Source organism: Bactrocera latifrons, unplaced genomic scaffold (assembly GCF_001853355.1).
Source record: "Bactrocera latifrons isolate USDA-ARS-PBARC rearing strain unplaced genomic scaffold, ASM185335v1 scaffold_12, whole genome shotgun sequence".
NCBI classification, from domain to species: Eukaryota; Metazoa; Arthropoda; class Insecta; order Diptera; family Tephritidae; genus Bactrocera; species Bactrocera latifrons.
Window position 1 is genome coordinate 1,367,057 of NW_017534630.1, and position 6,000 is coordinate 1,373,056.

General features: G+C 37.8%; 1 protein-coding gene across 3 annotated transcripts in view; it reads left to right on the forward strand.

Moving 5' to 3' along the window:
• Window positions 1-6,000, forward strand: part of LOC108978324 — a 151,358-nt gene that overhangs the window by 70,952 nt on the left and 74,406 nt on the right. The window lies entirely within an intron of this gene.

Genomic DNA, 6,000 nt, shown 5'->3' on the forward strand with positions numbered 1-6,000 from the left:
GCTTAACTTTGATTTCTTATACACATTGCTTGCTTAATGCTTTATTTTTGTGTTGTTTTTGTTGGATTTTGTCGCAAGTACAGAAGCTGCTACTTGATTTTTAGTAAATTGTAGTTTACTCTTGAGTTGGCTGGTTGTTCTTATTTTGTTGTTGACTTTATTTGAGATTTTTGGTACCGAAAATGCCATGTTGCGGTTCCCTACTAATTGATGTGCGCTACATCAGTTGTGTTGTCGTTGTTGCTACTGTTGTTGTCACGCATTTTTTGGGTTTTTTGCCCTTATCGTCAGGTTTGGTTAAGTTATTTGTCAGTTGCAGCCAGGTTGATTTTTATTGGATTTGTAGTTTATTGTTGCTATTTCTTTTTGAAATTTCTGCAACTTTTTCTTGACATTGACATATTTGGCGTTATGACACTTCAGTGGAGATAATATTGCGTGTTTAATTTTTGGATTGAAGATATCTATTTAGCTAGTAGGGAATAGTTAGCGCCAAAAAATGTGCAGGTAATGGCCAAAGCGGTAGTCAAAATCTAGATGTTTTCAAGATGGCAGCTTTTCATAGAATGTCAATTTCAACTTTTCCGGATCAGCATTTTTGATGAACAAATTTTTACCGATTGTAAGTCTAACCAGGTCCTAGTACACCTGGTATTTCCAATGGCCTGGAGGTCTTCACCGCTTTCCTTGGAGGGTACGGTGTTAAATAGTCTCAGAACTGGAGCGTTTTCCTCTATTCGGACGACATAATCTAGCCAGCGGAGCCGCTGTTTTTAATACGCTGTTTTTAATACGCTATCAATTTCGTCGACATACATACGTAGATATTTCGTCTTGCCCTCGTGCACTACCAGACCGATTTGATTCGCTTCCTTATCCATACGCCAGCGGTTGTATACTCTTTAATTATTTTCTCCTGCAGTATACTGAAGAAGTCCCACGATAGCGAGTCGCCTTGTAGGAAAGCTCGTTTGGTATCGAACGGCTCGGAGAGGTAATTCTCGGTCCTGATGGAGCTTTTGGTATTCCTAACGTCAGATTGTTTTCGAACTTTTTCATGTTCGAGCAATGAGATGCTGCTCCATCGTCATCGATTGGATAATCCGGTTCCCCATCTCCTGGTGTTATGCTTTCTGTGCCACTTAGCAGGCTGGAGAAGTGTTTCTTTGATAATTTCAGTAAGCTTCAGTCACTTCACTCACTTAGTCAACATGTCTAAATCCTTTGACCGATTTTCGGTTAAGGTAATACTTAATATACATATGAGGTGTGTTCAAAAAGTAGCGCGAATTTTGAATTTTCGCGGGTTACGTATATTCGAAATTCGAATTTTTTGTGGCGTTATGTTGGTACTCATGTCTCTCACTTATGCCGACAAGCTCGGCCATTTTGAATGTTCATTTAGTTGTTGACAGCTGCTTTGCTTGCACGTGTTTTGGATCGTCTTCGATTTTTACCTTTTCAAAAAAATTGATCAAAGAACCTGTATCAAAATTTGTGTGAAAAACGAAATTAAGTGCGCGAATGCATTCCGAATGTTGACCGTGGCATACGGAGAAGCTACCTTGGACCGAAGCAACGTTTATCGGTGGTACAAAATGTTCTCAGAAGGCCGAGAAGATGTGACAACAATTGGCTTTTGCACCACGATAACGCCACTGCTCACACATCGTTGCTTGTGCGCGACTTTTTGGCCGAAAACAACATACTAATGCCGCAGCCACCGTATTCCCTAGATCTGGCCCCCTGTGACTTTTTCTTGTTCCCTGAACTGAAGAGGCTCATGAAAGGGCGACGCTCTTGACGAGATAAAGACGGCATCGAAGGAGGAGCTGAATAAGATAAAAAAAATGATTTTTTGAAGTGCTTCGAAGATTGGAAAAACCGTTGGAACAAGTGTATAATACCTCATGGGGATTACTTTGAAGGGGACAAAATAGATATTCATGAATAAATAAATAATTTTTGAAAAAACACAAAATTCGCGATAATTTTTGAACACACTTCGTATATTTTGATATTTTCCGGAAGGTCTTGCTGTTTCAAGTATTTAAATGGCTTCGAATTGCTTATAACTTTATCTAGAAGGCATTTTCATTAGGAATATTTGGAAATATTTTTATATAATTTCAATTTAAATGTTTCATAAAAACTTTTAACTACTAATTTGGTCGGAAACCTACGAAATTTACTCCTAAATTTAATACGATTACATATTTCTCTATATGGAATGCTCTAGTAATCTCGCTTGACGTCAATAAAGGGTAAATATTTTACGCCTTTACTCCTTAAATTAAATCAGCCCATTTTTCTTGCCATTAGCATTCGAATTTCCGGTCGCCAAATAATACGCATCGTCTTACATACCGGCATACGTGCCACTTTTTCATTATTGTAAATACTCTGTATAATCAAAATCGATGCAGTAGCTAATATTAACATAATCACAGTCACTACATGGCCTTTGGCAAGCGTTGAGCCAACGCCAACAGCAAGCAATCAAGTGACTGACGAACCAACCAACTTACTCAACACCAACATACAAACATTCATATGTAAGTAACTTTTTGATCAACTACCAAACACTCGCTTACTCTACACAAGCCTCTTTTTTATTAATACACCAAACTGACCGACTGGCTCTAGCAGCTTTGTGCTGATCGCAATTTCAGCATAACTGCAGGGCGATCAATTAAAATTTTGATCGAATTTTCGTCAATTTGTGTGTGATGCTTGACATGTGCCCGTCGTCAGTCACTACACACGAACGAACACACACCACTACACCACAACGTCATCCACATGATTGTCGCGGGCTGAGCTTCAATCAACTTCATCTGCATCAACAACGGTAGCCGTATGTAGCGCTGTATCAATGTCCATTGATGACTTTAGACCATACGTCCCTGCCTCTGCCCCTCACGTGGACTTGACGTATCAAGCTAAATCATAATGAAAGCTGCTGCAATTCCAACAGATCAATGTAAAAATTTTAACGCCTCCAGCTAAACGCTGACTACGGACGACAATACACCGCTATGCCAACAAAATGTGGCCAACCGACGATCGCTAGTGTGCAGTCACAGCGCCATTACCGCCTATATGCCGGTGCGCCCGTGAGCCCGTGCGCTTGAAAGGGTGGTATATTTTTATTAAAGCGTAAATGAATTTCTGCGGCCAATAATAACTGCCGAAAACGCAAGCCCAGCACTTGTCGCTCCCTCATCAGACGTCCTGCTTGCCGGTCTCTTGGTGCTTTTTTTGCCGCTGCTGTTTCACTGCCGGAAAGATGATTATAACTTGAGATCGATCACTTGATGTCGTTGATCGCTAACTTGATGCGGCTACTGTAGAAAAGAAGTTGACGTACTGCGGCGGCCTGCCAGCCCTGCAGAAATAAACCGAAAGAATGCGTATGAAAAAAAGTACTTTTCGTTTGGCGCTTTTTTGCAAAACAACAATGCCTTTTCGCTGACAGAAAATTATGTAGCGCATGTGTATGCTGAAAGACTTAGTCGCTGGGAGAAAATTGCGTTATTAAATTTCAGTACACGCTTCTCCACTAGTGACCCGCGCACCGTCTATCGATCATACCCGCTTACTTGCTGTCCGAGGTACCCACACTAGCCGTCGCTTGGTTGTGGTATGAGTAGTAGTCGACTTTATTCGACAAGTTTAGCCTTGAGCTATGCAGTGTGTTTGAAAGAAGGTTTAACATTAACTTCATTGAAGTATTTTTCGGCGTAGTGATTAATGTTTATCCGCAGGATCAACAGCGAGATCTTATGCAGATTTCACTGATAGCAGCGTAATCACAATGAAGTGTTGAATTCATAAGAATTGAATGTGGCAATCGGTTGAAATTAGGTGCAGTAGAGTAATACAGACAGACTAAAAATTTGAGACTTACAAGGCATCGACTTAAAGATAAAATCTGATAAGACAGAAGGGCTATTTTTAAGAAAATCACATTTGTCGCTAAAGAATAAGCGTTCTTATTGCGTCAATTTTCATAATCAAGTCATTCGAGATCTTGTTTTTATAATCAAGTCGTAATGGACTCAAGAGTTGGCGAGATCAAACCGTTCAAACCAAGAATTATAGAAGTATTTTTGCTTGTAGCTGGAATAATAAACATTAGAAACCTTCTTTTGTTGATTTATAAAATCTACTTTCGATTATGACTTACTTTATCTCTCATTAGATGAGAGAGATTTTTTCCGAATCAACATCTTTCTTCGGAAAGCGTTCAACCTGATACTTCTTCGTTTTTTGTTAAGTTTCGGTTTTCGTAAAACTAACCCAAAACCTACCCGTTCTAAAACCGTTATATTAATCCGGGAGTATGAAACTGGTATATATACCACTCCAGTGTGTAACTTGTAAATCGGAGTGATATAAATTATTCACAACAAATCTTTTATTTTCCATATATGTAGTTGTTTAGAGACTCGTCTGACTAGCCTTAAGTTCTTTCAACGAAATAGTTTTAATAAAAAGGAGTTCTTGGCCCGAACCGAGATGCTGATTTTTTAGTTGCGAAAACAGAAGAACGTCACGAAATCTGGCGAATATGGTGGTTGGACGATTACGCTTGCTCGTGTTTGGTCAAAATAAAAAGCCACAATCTTGTGGTTTGATTTAAACATTGAAACAGTCGTAGCCCAAACAATTAACCGACATATGCTAAGTCCTTCCGTAAGGGGTGGTGAGATATTCTACTATCTCTCTGATTCCAACACGACGATTTTCAAGCACTGTTTCTTTAATTTTTCGAAACTGTCTTCATTAGCGATGACTCGCATGAGGCAAGATTGCGATGTCCTGACCAGAATTACTGAATGTGTTGAGCCACTCAAATATTTGTGGCTATGATAAAGTGCGCACCCCAAAACACTTCGGCAACAGTCTCAACGATTCCATAGCGATGATACCATTGGAAGCACTAAATTTCAAAATAAACTCATTGATGAAATTTTTTCTATACTAAAAACCGCGAAAGAGGTGAAGATCAAATTTTATAACTTAAAAAGGCTTTTACCAAGCTAAGAAGAATAAAAATAAGAATTATCTACCAGTTTGCTCACACAGTTTATATGGACCAGTCCGGGTCAAATTTGACCAAATAGTATTACATAACAATATTATCTATCTTTTACGTTTATCAATCGTATATTACTTTTTAACTTTTGATAACTATTTTTTTAGATAGCTTTAATTTTTAAAGCATAGTTCAGCTTAATTTTTGGTAGCTTTCAGTCATTCTTTAAGAAAAAATTGAAGAACGTTAACATGAACTTTTCAATAAATTATTTTTTTAAAACGTTTATAATTAATACTATGATCTGTTTAAAGCTTTCATTGCTATCAAAACTTTGAAAAAAACTTTCGGAGCTTTTAAGCTCATTTTATAGCCTTTTATAGTATTAAGCTCTGAAAACACACAATTAAACTTTTGCGCTATTTCAACATTCCTCTCGCTCTGAAGCTACTTTCACATTAACAATCTCCTTAATTCTGTGCTCATTTGCCACAATTAATTAAGTTGTTGAATGCTTATGACTGAAGCACACTGATCTCATTTAACCACTACGAAATGCAGCTTGATGATCTTCAATCATGTACATACATACGTAAATACACATTTAATACACAAATTACAACAAAACATAGTCATATAAGCAAACACCGAACAAATATCCAATTAGAATAATTGGAATACTTTCGAGTAAATTTTGGTTTTTTTTTTTTTTTTTTTTGTGCGCAGTTGACCCAACGGTCACAAGTGAAGGCATGGGAATCATTAATAAAGTTAGATCTAATAAGAAATCTGTATAACGCGGCGATAACTGTGCAGCAAACCGAGTCTTTTCAAGACTTTTATTGAAATAAACGTTGAACATAATGTCTATGTATCGCCCGCAATGCGTAACGAATTTAGCTGCTTTTCCAACACTTTGCAAAATTTTCGCTAATAAAATTATAAATGGATGTTTTTTT